This window comes from Heterodontus francisci, unplaced genomic scaffold (assembly GCF_036365525.1).
Source record: "Heterodontus francisci isolate sHetFra1 unplaced genomic scaffold, sHetFra1.hap1 HAP1_SCAFFOLD_436, whole genome shotgun sequence".
In the NCBI taxonomy this organism is placed as follows: domain Eukaryota; kingdom Metazoa; phylum Chordata; class Chondrichthyes; order Heterodontiformes; family Heterodontidae; genus Heterodontus; species Heterodontus francisci.
Window position 1 is genome coordinate 463,131 of NW_027141859.1, and position 18,008 is coordinate 481,138.

Consider the following 18,008-nt stretch of genomic DNA (forward strand, 5'->3'; position numbering starts at 1 on the left):
GGGATTAGACTATAGGCTCCCAATAACCAGAGGGAATTGGAGGAGCATATATGCAGGGAAATCACAGACAGGTATAGGAATTATAGGGTTGTAATAGTCGGTGATTTTAACTTCCCTAATATTGATTGGGACTATCTTAGTGCTGAGGGCTCAGATGGGGAAGAATTTGTTAAGTGCGTCTCGGATAGTTTTCTGAAGTAGTATGTAGATGGCCCTACCAGAGAAGGGGCTACACTCGACCTACTCTTAGGAAATGAGGATGGGCAGGTGGTTGATGTGTCAGTTGGGGAGCACATTGGGACCAGTGACCATAACTCTATTCGCTTCAATATAATTATGGATACGGATAGGTCTGGTCCTCAGGTTGAAGTCCTAAATTGGGGGAAGGCTAATTTCGATTGCATCTGACAGGGACTCTTAAAAGTTGAATGGGAGAGGCTGCTCACAAGAAAATGGACGTCTGGCAAGTGAGGGGTTTTTAAAAGTGAGATAGGAAGAGTTCAGGGCCGGCAAGTTCCTGTTAGATGGATGGGAAAGGCTGGCAAGTTTAGGGAACCTTGGTTGACGAGGGATATTGATGGTCTGGTCAGGACAAAGAAGGAGGCATATGTCAGGTGTAGGCAGCTGGGATCAATCAAGTCCCTCGAGGAGTAGAGGGGATGTAGGACTACACTTAAGGAGGAAATTAGGAGGGTGACAAGGGGGCATGAGCTTTCCCTGGCAGATAAGATAAAGCAGAATCCTTAAAGATTGCATAAGGATATTAAGTGTAAAAGGGTACCTAGAGAAAGAGTAGTTCCCTTAAACTATCAGTGTGGTAATCTATGTGTGGAGCCACGGGAAATGGGCGAGGTATTAAATGAATACTTCTCAATTGTATTTACCGTGGAGAAGGTCATGGAAGCTACGAAGTTCAAGGGAGGGAACAGCGATATCCTGGATCATATCAACATTACAAAGGATGAGGTGTTGGAGGTTTTGAATCGCATAATGGTGGGTAAGTCCCCAGGGCCTGACCAAGTATATCCTAGGATGCGATGGGAAGCAAGGGAGGAGATTGTCGGGACCCTGGCAGAGATTTTCGTAACATCCACGGGTGAGGTACCAGAAGACTGGAGGGTAACTAATGTTGCGAATTTATTGAAGAAGTGCAGCAGGGATAAGCCAGGGAACCTCAGGCCGGTGAGCCTTACATCATTGGTGGGAAAGTTATTGGAAGGGATTCTGAGACACAGGATCTATATGCATTTGGAAAGGCATGGTCTGATTAGGGATAGTCAGCATGGCGTTGCGCTTGGGAAACCATGTCCCACGAAATTGATTGAGTTTTTCGAGGAGGTGACCAAGAGGAATGACGAGGGCAGGGCGATGGACGTTGTCTACATGGACTTTAGCAAGGCCTTTGACAAGGTCCCGCATGACAGGCTGGTCGAGAAGGTTCGAACACATGGGATCCAACGTGAACTAGCCAATTGGATACAAAGTTGCCTTGGTGATCGGAGGCAGAGGGTGGTAGTGGAGGATTGTTTTTCATATTGGAGGCCGGTGACCAGTGGTGTGCTGCAGAGATCGGCGCTGGGCCCTCTGTTGTTTCTCATGTATGTTAATGACTTGGATGTGAATGTTGGGGGAATGATTAGTAAGTTTGCAGATGACACCGAAATTGGTGGTATAGTGGACAGTGAAGAAGGTTGTCTAAGGTTACAACAGGATACAGATCAACTTGGAAAGTGGGCAAGGGACTGTCAAATGGAATTTAACGCAGACAAGTGCAAAGTGATGCATTTTGGGAAGTTAAACCAGGGCAGGCCAGAGACAGTGAATGCCAGGGCCCTGGATAGTGTTGTTGAGCAGAAAGACCTTGGGGTGCTAGTACATAGTTCCCTGAAAGTGGCAACACAGGTAGACAGGGTGGTGAAGAAGGCGTATGGCATGCAGCCTTCATTGGCCGAGGCATTGAGTGCAAGAGTTGGGACGTCATGTTGCAGTTGTACATAACGTTGTTTAGGCCGCATTTGGAGTAATGTGTGCAGTTGAGGTCACCACACTACAGTAAAGATGTGATTAAGCTAGAGAGGGTGCAGAAAAGATTCACAAGGATGTTGCCTGGTTTGGAGGGCTTGAGGTACAAAGAGAGATTGGATAGGCTGGGTCTGTTTTCCCTGGAGCGAAGGAGGCTGTGAGGGGAAATGGTCGAGCTATATAAAATTTTGAGAGGCATAGATTGAGTAGATAGCCAGAGTCTGTTTCCCATGGTCGGGGTGACTAAAACGAGAGGGCATAGATTTAATATGAGAGGCAGGAGGTTATTCTAATCCGACCTTCCAGAATTTGGTCCATAGCCCTGCAGATTACGGCACCTGAGGTGGATATCTATTTTAATGATTTGAGGGTCTTTGCCTCAACTATCCTTTCAGGCAGTGAGATCCAGCCCATCACCACCCTCTGGGTGAAAAAGCTTTTACTCAGCTCCCCTCTAATTTTTCTACCCATTACTTTAAATCTATGCCCCCACGTCACTAAACCTTCTGCTAAGGTGAAGAGACCCTTCACCTCCACTGGTTCCAGGTTCCTCAACATTTTGTATATTTCAATCAGATCTCCCCTCAGCCTTCTCTGTTCGAAGAAGAACAACCACAGCCGGTCCAATCCATCCTCATAGCTGCATTTTTACAGTCGTTGCAACATCCTGTAAATCTCCTTTGTCCCCCCTCTCGTGCAATGGCTTCCTTTCTGTAATGAGTTGACCAGAGCTGCACACTGTACTCAAGTTGCGGCCTAAACAAGGAGTTATACAGTTCCAGCATAACCTCACTGCTCTTACATACTACACCTGAACTAATGAAGAAAAGGATTCCATATGCCTTCCGAACCACCATAACGACGTGCCCTGCTACCTTCGTGGATCTGTGGACATTCGCTCCAAGGTCCCTCACTTCCTCTGCATAGCTCAGTATTTTCCTATTAATCATGTATTTCTTTGCCTTGTTTGACCTCCCCAAATTGAGGGAAGGATAATTATGACAATATTAGGGAGGAACTGAAGAATTCATATGGGGGCGGCTGTTTGAGGGTAAATCAACATCTGCCATGTGGGAGTCTTTCAAACGTCAGTTGATTAGAATCCAGGACTGCCAGATTCCTGTAAGGATGAAGGATAAGTTTGGCAAGTTTCGGGAACCTTGGATAACGAGGGATATTGTGAGCCTGGTCAAAAAGAAAAAGGAAGCATTCGTAAGGGCTAGAAGGCCGGGAACAGACGAAGCCCAAAGGAATATAAAGAAAGTAATAAGCAAATTAAGCAAGGAGTGAGGAGGGCTAAAAGGGGTCAAGAAAAGTTATTGGCAAACAGGATTAAGGAGAATCCCAAGGCTTTTTTACACGTAAATAAAGAGCAAGCGGGTAGCCAGGGAAAGGGTTGGTCCACACAAGGACAGAGGAGCGAATTTATGCGTGGACCCTCAGGAAATGGGCGAGTTACTAAATGAGTACTTTGCATCAGTATTAACCCAAGAGAAAGACTTGGTGGATGATGAGTCTCGGGAAGGGAGTGTAAATAGTCTGGGTCATGTCGTTATTGAAAAAGGAGGAGGTGTTGGGCGTCTTGAAAAACATTAAGGTAGATAAGTCCCCAGGGCCTGATGGGATCTACCCCAGAACATTGAGGGAGGCAAGGGAGGGAATTGCTGAGGCCTTGACACAAATCTTTGTATCCTCATTGGCTACAGGTATGGTCCCAGAGGACTGGAGAATAGCGAACGCTGTTCCTTTGTTTAAGAAGGCAGGCAAGGATAATCCAGGAAATTACAGGCCGGTGAGCCTTACGTAAGTGGAAGGGAAATTATTGGAGAGGATTCTTCGGGACAGGATTTACTCCCATTTGGAAACAAATGGACTTATTAGCGAGAGGCAGCATGTTTTAGTGAAGGGGAGGTCGTATCTCGCTGACTTGATCGGGATTTTTGAGGAAGTGACGAAGATGATTGATGAAGGAAGTGCAGTGGCTGTTGTCGACAGGGACTTCGGTAAAGCCTTTGAAAAGATCCCTCATGGCAGACTGGTACAAAAGGTGAAGTCACACGGGATCAGGGGTGATCTGGCAAGATGGATACAGAACTGGCTCAGTCACAGAAGACAGAGGGTATCAGTGGATGGCTGTTTTTCTGAATGGAGGGATGAGTCTAGTGGTGTTCTGCAGGGATCAGTGCTGGGAACTTTGCTGTTTGTAGTATATATAAATGATTTGGAGGAAAATGTAGCTGGTCTGATTAGTAAGTTTGCAGACGACACAAATGTTGGTGGAGTTGCGGATAATGATGAGGATTGTCAGAGGATGCAGCAGGATATAGATCAGTTGGAGACTTGGGTGGAGAAATGGCAAATGGAGTTTACTCCAGATAAATGTGAGGTAATGCATTTTGGAAGGTCTAATACAGGTGGTAAGTATACAGTAAGTGTCAGAACCCTTAGGAGTATTGAAGGCAGAGAGATCTGGGAGTACAGGTCCACAGATCACTGAAAATGTCAACGCAGGTGGATAAGGTAGTCAAGAAGGCATACGGCATGCTTGCCTTCGTCAGACGGGGCATAGAGTATAAAAAATGATAGGTCATGCTGCAGCTGTACAAAACCTGAGTTAGGCCACACTTGGAATATTGTGTACAATTCTGGTCACCACACTACCAGAAGGACGTGGAGGCTCTGGAGAGGGTGCAGAAGAGGTTTAACAGGATTTTGCCTGATCTGGAGGGTATTAGCTATGAGGAGAGGTTGGATAAACTCGGATTGTTTTCACTAGAACGACGGAGGTGGAGGGGCGACATGATAGAGGTTTACAAAGTTATGAGTGGAATGGACAGTGTGGATAGTCAGAAGCTTTTTCCCAGGGTGTAAGAGTCAGTTACTAGGGGCCATCGGTTTAAGGTGCGAAGGGCAAAGTTTAGAGGAGATTTCCGGGGCAAGTGTTTTAAACAGAGGTTGGTGAGTGCCTGGAACTTGCTGCCGGGCGAGGTGATGGAAGCAGGTATGTTAGCGACGTTTCAGAGGCATCTTGAAAAATGCATGAATAGGATGGGAATAGAGGGATACGGACCCGGGAAGTGAAGACGGTTTTAGTTTAGACAGGCATCAATATTGGTGCAGGCTTGGAGGGCGAATGGACTGTTCCGGTGCTGTACTGTTCTTGTTCCTTGTTCTTTGTTCAAATACATCACCTCACACTTCTCCAGATTGAATTCCATTTGTCACTTTTCTGCCCATCTGACCAGAGCATCAATATCTTCCCTGCAGCCTGAAACTACTTTCCTCACTATCTACCATGCGGCCAATCTTTGTGTCATCTGAAACTGTCGTAACAGACATGACAGATACAGAATCAATCCCAACGCACACACATTCATAGACACTGACAGATACAGAATTAATCCCACACTCACACACAATAACGGACACTGACAGATACAGAATTAATTCCACAGTCACACTCAGTAATAGACACTGACAGGTACAGAATTAATCACACACTCGCACACAGTAACAGACACTGACAGATACGGAATTAATCCCACACTCACACACACTAACAGACACTGACAGGTACAGAATTAATCTCACACTCACACATAGTAAGAGACACTGACAGATACAGAACTAAATCCACACTCACACATAGTAATAGACACTGACAGATACAGAACTAATGCCACACTCAAACATAGTAACAGACAGTGACTCGTACAAAATTAATCCCACACTCGCACACTGTAATGGACACTGACAGATTAAGAATTAACTTGGTGCAAATTAAGATATGGGGAGCAGAGTTTAGGATCGTTTCAAGATTATGGAGAATAGAATGTAGCAGACCAAGCAGGCGTGTGTTTGTATATCATGGCGATGTCCCTGTCATTGCCTGCTAGTTTATAGTGAGCGTCAAAACAAGAAATGCTGGAACCACTCATTGGAAGGGTTCCGAAGAAGGGTCATTGACCCGAAACATTAACTCTGCTTCTCTTTCCACAGATGCTGCCGGACCTGCTGAGTGGTTCCAGCATTTCTTGATTTTAGCTCAGATTTCCGGCATCCACAGTATTCTGCTTTTATTTGTAAAAGCGTGCCTGAGTGTTCATATTCCAGCTCTCATTCCTTGCATTATTCTTGTGCCTTTAGAGTCTTTATTATTTCTCGTTATGATCCCTTCTTCAGATAGCTTCACTCAATCAATTCAATCAATCCATTAATCATCTTAAATGCCTGAACGATATCACCGTTGATGCTTCCATGTTAAAGGGACTGAGCTGAGCACGTGAGGTAAATATGTTTCCTTTACATTCTCTGAAATAGTTTGAGCTTAATTTACCTTTTCTGAAACCTCCTGAGCGGTTATTTACTCTCTTTGGTAAAAGATGAGAACGCCTCAACTTCTCCAATAACTCATAAACGTCCCTTTTGGGCTCTGAGACATCCTGAGCGTCCATTAGCCCATGTGATTCCTTTGAGTGTTCCTTACCATCTCTGCTGTTCCTAAAGCGTCTCGACCCTCTGTGATATCTCCCGAGCGTGCCTGACCTGCTCATATTCTCCTGGAGTTCATTGTCTTCTCTTACCTCTCCGATATCTTTTTCAACTCTCTTAATCTTTTGGTTCCCCACTTAAAGCCTTCAAATCCGCTTGCTAACTGAGTAATCGATTATATTCCCTCACAGCCTTGCGAATTCACTGAGAAACCCTGATAACATGAGCAACGTATCTTTGGGAAGCCATGCTTCAGGCTACTGTGGGTGGAAACGCCGGAATTAACAGTGCCTGTAAGAAAGTGAAGAGTGAACACGCGTCTGAGAAGTGCTGAGAAAAGGTATGTCTGGCGCTGCGGAGCTGAGGCAGGTTTTGTGCTTTCAGTAACACTATTGTTGTGAAAGCAGAAATTTAAAAATAGAAAAATGATGAAAACTTTATTGAAATCAGGCAGCATCTGTGCAGAGATATTTCTTTTACCAGGATATCATTGATCACTTGGAATGAGAATTCATGCAGCTCAGTTCTTCCACTATCAACACCTCTGTACAGAAACAGTTTGGATGGAAATCATGACAGTGCTGATTTGAGCAAAAAGCGTAAGACAACTCTGCAAAGTACCCGCACTGCGGCTTGTGGAAGGATGGGACTCACATGTTGGACTCTTGGATATGTTAAAGAAACGAAAAACACATCTTGTCTGAAATACAATAACAACGATGGTGGAATTCTGAGCCATGCACGCAGTGAGTAATGGATTTTTGGCCTGCTGGTATAACCTTTCGGCTACTTCATGCCTTGAACAGAACTCACAATGTTCTTTTATTTTCTTCTTTTTCACTGCAAATCATTGGACTCAGAGGATTAACAGCACGAATGACAGCTTTCAACCACCAGTCAATAGCATCAACACTTAGTTAGGCCCGGCATAGTGGTAGTACTGAGGGGTCAAAGGTACTGGATTGAGGTTCGAGTCTCTGCCAAGTTCAATTCCCATCACTGCTGTTATTGGCGTTGTATTGTCAGAAAACAAACTGCAGAGAACGGAAACTCGAAATAAAAGCAGTTGACTGGAACTTTCAGCAGAGTCGGCAGCTTTTTTTGGAGAGATGCTCTTTATCAAATATATCTTTCGTTCACCAGCATTGCAGTGGCCTGTTTAATACTATCACAGCGGTTTTTCGGACGCTGTGACTGTCCAATGGTTAATACTCTGCACAACAATGTCAATTCAAATCTGAAACAAGGCTCAGCTTGCTTTCTGTTGTAAAGAGCTGCCACATCTGCTAATAGAACTGCAACAAGAATTCAAACATCACTCCATGTAAATGCATTTCTTCTTGATGTTCAAAACCCATTGTTCTCCTTTTACATCCCTGCACTTACACATGTCTTGTTCACTGTCCATCATGCAAACCTACTTCTTCCTCCAGCTCATTCTCCTGTCCAGTTTTAATACTGATCTTCTTCCATTTGCTTGACGTTTTACTACGACCGAGACCACTCCAACTTTCATTGTCATTATGTTACGCCGCTAACCTTGCTCTGCTGCTGCAGCTGCTCCAGGAATTGTTTTCCCAGTGTAAACTCTTTTCTGGCTGAAGGGAACATAACCAGAGGAGAAACGTTTAAGGTGACCAGCAACGGAACCAGGAGCTACATAGGGATTTTTTTTTGCACAGTGGCTTATTATGCTCTTGAACGTGCTGTCTGCAAGGCTGATGTTTTTAAATTGAATATGGAAGTTCAAAAGAGAATTCTTTAAATACTGCAAGGCAAGCACAAAATAGGGCGAATGGGAAAGAGCACAGGGATTAATTGAGTAGCTCTTCCATGAGGCAGCACAGGCTCCATGTTGAAAAGCTACTTTACTAAATACTTCTTTCAGTGCCTCTGATTGTTTGTTTCTAGTTTTGCCTGTCATTAATACATCCGAGTTTAATGTGCTCAGCCTGCGTATACTTCTCATCAGCCTTACCTAAGGTGAATAGCAGGGCATTTCCATTCCAGTTCCCCTCAAACTGAAGGTCTGCCTCTCACAGATGATGACCACTCATTGCTTGCTGCTCATTTGATGTCAGAATATTAATTAATTCTGTCTCGTAACTCATTACAGATTTTAGTTTAGCCTGTTCTCTAGTCGCTTCTGAAGTAAGTTCTTTCAGGAAACAGTCCTCGATTCACTCCAGAAATCAACTGTCTTTAGCGAAATTGTCAGCACCTGCAATCCATTTTGAAACAGCTAATTTCTGTCTTGAACGGGAAATGCAGCCTGTCTTATGATGAAAAGGGGCAGTTGTTCTCAGGTGATGCTGATATCATGGCCTCTGAGAAAATGTTGTTCTATGTGCTTTTTCAGAAGTCGCTGCCAGCCCACTTGCTGAGCGTCTCCATTCCAAACTCTGAATCCAATTCAAATCAAATTTCCACGGTTGCATTTGAAGTAGTAACATCTCCCCGTTGGGTGAATTAAATGTCGCTTTGAACAGAGACAGTTGGCAGTATACTTGATAGAGATGTCTCAAATCGCAGAGTGAATAAGGGGAGACTATTTCCTCTGGAACGATAACCACTAACTGGAGGACACCGATGCAAAGGGACCAGACACGACATGACAAAACTGTTTTTAGCAAACTGAGTTCGTGTGTTCCTGAATGTCGTGCCTCAAAGTGTGGTGGGATCATATTCGCTTCATCTTGATGACCCTATTTCATTCATTTCGTGATTTTAGCTGTCCAGATAAGAGATATGAGGAAGGAATCTGTCCAATAGTGCAACATTTGTATTTACATTGGCGATCCTAACCCCACTGGTGCTGCACCAATGGATTGCGCGACCTATTCTGTATTTCCAGCGCCTTACTGGATTTCTGGAACACCAGCAGAATTTCCTCCCTCAATTGATTTCTCGAACACAACTGATTGCTTCAAAACAACGGATTTCTCCAATTCGAATTGCTTTCTGGAAACATAATTGATTTTGCAAGTCCAAACCGATTTCTAGAAACCCATTGTTTCTCGAATATTTTTTGGATCCCAATCGATTTATTACGACCCAATAGACATAAATAAGCCTGATGCTTTTTTCTCAGTATATATCTGGAACCTCATTTTTTGTGTAGCCTGATCTATTTGATTTCTGGAAAAACTAATGGCTTCTCCCATTCCACCCGATATACAGAATCCCGATGGGTCTATTCCTGTACTCATAAATTTCTGGAATCTTAACGGATTTCTCCCATTGCATCAGATTTGAGCATCACCAATTCATTTCTCCTATCCCACTTTATTGACCGAGAATGCTGCCAAGGATGGCAGAAATGAGCTATTGACCATCAAATTGTCTATGAGTTTGTCGCTGTCTGTTCCAGTCCGTTGCATGATGAAATGAGAGGTGTAATAGGCTGTTCAGTGCCTTGAAGCATTCAGACGTGTCAGAGCTCACAGGCGATATACATCGAAAAAATTTATTTGTTTATAATTTAAATCAATGTTTACAATATATGAACAGATTTCATATAATCAGACCTGCAAACTGTGTTAAAAACATAGGATGGGAATTAACACAGACAATGTAATGGATTGAGTGAATCAAACATTGAAATGTGAGCTACTGTAGAGAGAATATTGTGTTGATTTTGTAATTCTACGATATATAAAACAAAGAATGAAATAATGACATCTGTTGAACGTAAATGGACGGAAGTTTATTATTTTGAGATAATGCGCAGGGAGAGGGCATTTGTGCAGTTATTTCAAAGGTTACAGATAAAACTGGGTTGAGTCTGAGAGTATTTCAGATCAAGTGTTTAGTTTACATCACGCCAATCACCATTTTTAATATGCAATGTGAATCAAAAATAAAACATGGCGCGAAAACAGAGAAAGGAACGGTGCAGTGGGATCTACTGTGCAACAGAGATCAACGGTTAAGGATACATTCTAATTGATTACACAAGACTGAAGCTCACTAGTAATGTTACAGATTGTACATAACAGCAGGTTAAACACCTGTAGTAAATGCGAACACGGCCAAGACTGAGGGGATTATTGCTCAGCCTACACGCATTACCTTAAGAGTTGACCCTGAAGTGTATTACCCCAGAACAGATGTTAACCTGACTGCTTGTATCATCTGTTGATTCTCAGACAGCAAGCACATACATTCTTCAGGCTCATTATAAGGTGTTGTCTAAAAAGGATATATAGTCATTGCAGTCTGTGGGTTAAACCCACTTCCTGCCACTGCTTTTATCATCTCTAATTATCTCGGTCTGTTTCTCACTGTCTCTGTCTCTCTGAGTATATGTTATTTACTCGGTTCTGCTTCATACGTTTGTTTTTGTCTGTTATACCCAGAGAGAGTATGTAGGTGACAAACAAGAGAGGGCCCATGGATAGATCCTTGGCAGACACAAGGGGTAACGTTGCGCGAACAGGAAGAGAAGGCTTTGCAAGTGACACACTGGCTATGAGCTGCTAGATAAGAATGGGACCAGGCGAGAGAAACCCCAGCCAGCTAGATGACAGTGAAGAGGCTTTGGAGGAAGATGGTGTGGTTTCCCGTACCAATCGCCAAAACAGCCTACGCAATTCTGGTTGAATTTTATGTACCTGGCCTCACTTACCAGAGGTCCGAGGCTCCAATGCTGGACCTGTCCCAATGCCTCTACAGCATCAGCATTGACCACCGCTGGGGCTGTCAATAAAGTTGGGATGCTGGCCATATGATTGGGTGCCAATTCTTGAGGCGGGCATCTCCGTCGTCAAACGGATGGAGATCCCGGCGCCGGGCACTGAACAGCTTCAACAATGTAAGATTGCGCCTGGGGTGCTGGGGGTGGAGGTTGTGGCGACGATCGTTGGTGGTGGGGATCTGGATGGGAGAGGACTCGGAAAGGCCAAAGCGGTGTTCCCCCTGCCTTTTCCTCCTGGCAGCATGAACCGCATTGGTGCCAATAGATTCCAACACTTCAGACGCAATTCTGTGCATAAAATATTCAGAGATAATTCCAAGTAAAAAGAGGCTGTATTCATGTAACCTAAAGAAAGAAATAATCGCTTTATGCAGCAAACAATTCCCGCCTGTTTTTGGGTTTTGAGGTGTCAATATTTCTGTCCTTCATGCTCCTGCTCTGTCGAACTTCACTTCTCTTTGTTTGACTTCTTTTTTCCACATTTCTCTGCTCTGTTCTCTCTCTTTGTCATCGAGGCATAGTCATAGAGTCGTATAGCATAGAAACAGGCCCTTCGACCCACCTGATCCATATGATCCATGCCGACCATAATGTCTATCTAGACTAATCCCACCTGCCTTCATTAATTCCATATCCCTCGATGCCTTGCTCATTCAAATACCTGTCCAGATGCCTCTTAAATGTTGCTACTGTTCCTGCCTCCGCCACCTCCTCAGGCAGCTCATTCCAGCTACCCAATAGTCTTTGTGCGAAAAATTTACCCCTTTGATCCCCTTTAAACCTCCTCCCTCTCACCTTGAGACTATGCCCTCTAGTTTTAGTCACCCCTAGCGTAGGAATCAAACTCTGGCTATCTTCCCTATCTATGCCTCTCATAATTTTAGATACCTCAATCATGTCCCCTCTCAGCCTCCTTTGCTCCAGAGAAAACCGACTCAGCCTATCCAATATCTCTTTATAACTCAAGCCCTCCAAACCAGGCAACATCCTTGTGAATCTTTTCTGCACCCTCTCTCGCTTAATCACATCTTTGCTGTAGTGTGGCGACCAGAACTGCACACAGTACTCCAAATGTGGCCTAACCAACTTCATGCACAGCTGAAACATGACGTCCCAACTCCTGTACTCAGTGCCTCGGCTGATGAAGGCAAGCATGCCATATGCCTTCTTCACCACCCTGTCTACCTGTGTTGCTACGTTTAGGGAACTATCCACTTGCATCCCAAGGTGTCTCTGCTCAAGAACACTCCCGAGTGCCCTGCCTGTCACTGTATATGTCCTGCCCTGGTGTAACTGCGGGGCGGCATAGTGGCGCTGCGGTTTGCACCGGAACCACACATCTCCAGCGACCCGGGTTCAGTTCTGGGTACTTCCTGTGTGGAGTTTGCAAGTTTCTCCTCTGACCACGTGGGTTTCCACCGGCTGCTTCGGTTTCCTCCCAACGTCAAAACCGTGCAGGTTGATAGGTAAATTGGCCATTGTAAATTGTGCCATGTGTAGGTAGGGGAATGGTAGGGAATATGGGATTAATGTAGGATTAGTATAAATGGGTGGTTGATGTTCAGCACAGACTCAGTGGGCCGAAGGGCGTGTTTCAGTGCTGCATCTCTCTATGACTCTAACTTCCCAAAATGCATCACTGCACGTTAAATTCAATTTGCCACTCCCTTTCCAACTTTCCCAGTTGATCTATATCCTTATGTATCCTTAGACAACCATTTTCACTGTCCACTATACCACCAATTTTGGGGTCATCTGCAAACTTACTAGCCATGCTCCTTACATTCACATCCAAGTCATTAATATATATGACAAACAACAGAGGGCCCAGCGCCGATCCTTGCGGGACACCACTGGTCACTGGCCTCCAATGTGAAAAGCAACCATCCACTGCCATCCTCTGCCTCCTATCACCAAGGCAATTTTGTATCCAATTTGCTAGCTCACCCTGGATCCCATGTGTGTGAACCTTCTTGACCAGCCTACCATGGGGGACTTTGTCAAAGACCTTGCTAAAGTCCATGTAGACAACGTCCATCGCCCTGCCCTCATCAATCCTCTTGGTCACCTCCTCGAGAAGCTCACTCAAATTCGTGAGACATGATTTCCCACGCACAAAGCCATGCTGACTATCCCTAATCAGACCATGCCTACCAGATGCACATGAATACTGTATACCAGAATTCCTTCCAATAACTTTCCCACCACTGATGTAAGGCTGACCGACCTGACTGGCTTATCCTTGCTGCCCTTCTTAAATAAAGGCACAACATTAGCTCTCCTCCAGTCTTCTGGTACCTCACGCATGGCTAACGATGATACAAAAATCTCTGCCAGAGCCCCAGCAATCTCCTCCCTTGCTTCCCAGAGCATACTAGGTTACACCTGGTCAGGCCCTGGGGATTTATCCAGCTCACTAGCTTCCATAATCTACTCCATGGCAAATACGGACGAGAAACCTTCATTTCAGACCTCGCCCATTTCCCGTGGCTCCGCACATAGATTGCTGCACTGTTCCTTTAGGATACCGACTCTCATGCTAGCTACCCTTTCACTCTTAATATACTTATAGAGTCTTTTAGGATACTCCTTTATCTTCCCTGCCAGGGAAATCTCATGGACCCTTTCGGCCCTTTTAATTTCCTTATTAAGTGTAATCCTACTTTCCCTCTTCTCCTTGAGTGACTCGCTCGATCCCAGCTGCCTATACCTGGCATATGCCTCCTTCTTTGTCCTCAATATCCCTCGTCAACCAAGGTTCCCTAAACTTGCCAGCCTTTCCCTTGCATTTCACAGCAACATGCCGGCCCTGAACTCTTCCTACCTCACTTTGAAAAGTCTCACACTTGCCAGACGTCCCTTTACCTGTAAACAGCCTCTCCCATTCAACTTTTGAGAGTCCCTGTCTAATGCCATCGAAATTAACCTACCCCAATTTAGGACTTCAACCTGACGTCCAGTCCTATCCGTTTCCATAACTATCTTGAAGCTAATAGAGTTATGGTCACTGTTCCCAAAATGCTCCCCTACTGACACATCAACCACCTGTCCATCCTCATTTCCTACGAGGAGATCGAGTGTATCCCTTCTCTAGTCGGGCCATCCACACACTGCTTTAGAAAACTATCCTGGACGCACTTAACAAATTCTTCCCCATCTGATTCCGTAGCACTAAGGCAGCCCCAGTCAATATTAGGGAAGTTAAAATCACCTCCTATTACAACCCTATAATTCCTACACCTATCTGTGATTTCCCTTCATATATGCTCCTCCACTTCCCTCTGACTATTGGGAGGCCTATATTATAATCCTATCAAAGTGATCACCCCTTTCTTACTTCTAGGTTCTACCCGTATAGCCTCGCTGGACATTCCCCCCGGGATATCCTCTCTAAGTACTGAAATGGTGTCCTCCCTGATCAATAGTGCAACACCCCTTCCTCTCTTACCTCCACCTCTGTAACGCCAGAAGCATCGGTACACCAGAATATTGAGCTGCCAGTTCTGCAAATCCCTCAACCACGTTTCCATGATAGCTATAATATCACAATCCCATGTACCGATCCATGCTGTGAGTTCATCTGCCTGACCTGTGAAGCTTCATGCATTAAAGTAAATGTAGTTTAGCCTCCCAGTCCTTCCACACTCCCTGTCCTATCCCTGCCCGGCCTGTCGACTGGACTTGCTTTTTTAACCTCCAACATTTGTCTCAACTATCTAATCGGAGAGACTACTATTTTGGGTCCCACCCCGCTGAAAGATTAGTTTAAACCCTCCCGAGTAGTACTAGTAAACCGCCATGCCAGGATATTTGTCCCCTTCCAGTTTAAATGCAACCCGCCCTTCTTGTCCAGGTCACCTCTGCATTAGAAGAGATCCCAATGATCCAAGTAGCTGAAGCCCTCTCGCCTGCACCAGCTCTTCAGCTACGCATTCATTTGCCTCATCCTTCCCTCACTGGCACGTGGCAATCCTGAGATTGCAAGCATAGAGGTGCTGCTTTTCAAGCTTCGGCCTAACTCCCTATATTCACTTTGTAGGACCTCATCTCTCTTTCTGAATATGGCGTTAGTTCCAATATGGACCACGACCTCTGGCTGCTCACCCTCCCCTTTCAAAATACCCTGCAGCTACTCGGAGACATACTTGACGCTAGCACCAGTGAGGCAACATACCATGCTGGAGTTTGGTTTCTGCCCACAGAAACGCCTATCTGCGTTACCCCTTACGACAGAATCCCCTCACACAACAGCTCTTCCAACCTTTTTCATCACCTGATGTGCAGCAGAGCCCTCCGTGGTGCCACAAACTCGGCAGTTGCTGCATTCCCCTGGGAGGTCATCCCCCAACAGTATCCAAAGCGGTGCATCTGTTTGAGAGGTGGATGACCACTGGAACTGCTGCACTACCTGCGCCGTCTGGTGGTCACCCATCTCTTTTCTGCCTCTGTCGCCATTGCCTGCGGTGTGACCATCTCACTAAACATGCTAGCCATGACTTCCTCAGCATCGGGGATTTATTTATTTTATTTTTATTTAGAGATGCCCACCGAGCCTATGCGGGACCATCAACCACCCATTTATGCTAATCCTACACTAATCCCATAATCTCTGATCTATACTAGGGGCAATTGATATTGGCTAATTTATTTATCAACCTGCAAGTCTTTTGGTGGTGGGAGGAAACTGGAGCACCTGGCGAAAATCCACGCAGACACAGGGAGAACTTGCAAACTCCATACAGGCAGGACCCAGAATTGAACCCGGGTCGCTGGAGCTGAGAGACTGCTGTGCTAACCACTGCGCCACTGTGAATCCACCCGCAGCTCCAGCTGCGTAATGCAGGTAACCAGTAGCTGGAGATGGATACACTTCCTGCACACATGGTCGTCAGGGACACTGGAAGCGTCCCTGATTTCCCACAGCGCAGGAGGAGCAGATCACGGGGCTAAGCTCTTCTGCCATGACTTACCCTGAGGTTAGTTATTTACACCATTAATTAAAAATACTAATTATACTAGGGGCCTTGTTCCACTCACTTCCATCTAAAGTCCTTAAAAGAAAACTTTAGTAGTACTCACCTGAACACCAGAGATTTGTATCCCAACCAAAAAAAAATCATTCCCCTTTTTCTAAAGATATTCACACAGCTGTTGCTCACCAATCAATCAGCATGCAGCTATCATCTGACGTCATTGTTTGCCTTTTTGTTTTCAAAACTCCAGTGTGCTGGAAGAGGTTCGACTGCTCTCCACTCAGCTCCGCTCCCAGCATTCTCCTCACAGGTACGCTCCGCTCTTCTCCACTCCCGGAAGGCAAGAGACCGGGCCTCGATCTTCTGGGTCGATTTATCGTCTCCGCTCCGTGCTTTCTTACCAAGGTGCGCTCAGTTCTTCTCCCGTTCCTCTTTGCATTGTTTCCTTCAAAAAGCTCTGCTAGTCATTCTCACTTTTTTAACAAAAACAAGAAATGCTGGATTCACTCAGCATGTCTGGCAGCATCTGTGGAAAGAGAAGCAGAGTTAACGTTTCGGGTCAGTGACCCTTCTTCGGAAGTTTCGAAGAAGGGTCACTGAAACGAAACGTTAACTCTGCTTCTCTTTCCACAGATGCTGCCAGACCTGCTGAGTGAATCCAGCATTTCTTGTTTTTGTTTTTGTTTCAGATTTCCAGCATCCGCAGTATTTTGCTTTTATCTCACTTTTTTAACGTTTGATTTTCCCTCTCTTTCCTCATTCATGCTTTAGTTTTTTTGGGTGACATACCCCTCCTTCATCTTATATTATTTATTCTTTCATGAAGAACAGATCTGGTAAGGAAGGGAGATTTCATTCCACAATGGGAATTAGAAAACCAAATGGATTCTAACGACAAATGATGGTAGTTTCATGGCACTTCCACTGAGACCAACTCTTAATTCCATATTTTTAAGAATTAATTCAATTTGAATTCCACCAGCAGCTATGGGATGATTTGAACCCGGGTTCCCTGGACATTAACATGGGCCTCCATATTATTAGTTTAGTGACATTACCAGTACACCACCCTGTCAATCTGTCTTCTGAGGCAACAGAAGCTCCTTTGATTAACAACTGTTTCAGTTGATGTTCAGCTGTGCTCTTCAGCATCGTTATGTTTGAGAAATATTTCATGTGCCTTCTGCAAAGGTAAACGGCAACAAAAAATCCAAAAATTCAAGGGTGGTACAGTGGCGCAGTGGTTAGCACTGCGGCCTCACAGCTCCAGCGACCCGGGTTTAATTCTGGTGTTGCCAGTGCTGAGTTTGCAAGTTCTCCCACAGCCAAGACTCGCAGGCAGATAGGTAAATTGGCCATTGTAAATTGCCTCTCGTACAGATAAGGGTCTGGGACTAACGTAAGATTAGTATGAAAGGGTGCTTGATGGTCGGCACAGACTCAATGGGCCGAAGGTTCTGTTTCAGTGCCGTATCTCTAAATAACTAAAATTTATTCAGGGCTCTAAATTGTAAATATAAAATGCTCCGCCCTGCAGTGAGTTTATGCAGTGCAGTCAGGAATAGATTTTAGTGCGAGAACTTGCCAACCCCCGCTTAATGAATTTAACTATTCGATTGAATGGGTATTTCAGGATCTTCTTCAGTTCCTCTCTGAGTTTAGTCTGGGTCGCAGTGTAAATACACGTGTTGGTGCAGGAAATGAGAAGCTGCAGCATTCCACCTGCTGTTTGTGTGATAAAATAAGGCTCGTTGATAGATAAATTGTATTGTTTTGTGATTCACATATAGATGTTAAATACAACCTGCATGATCCATAACAGTCTG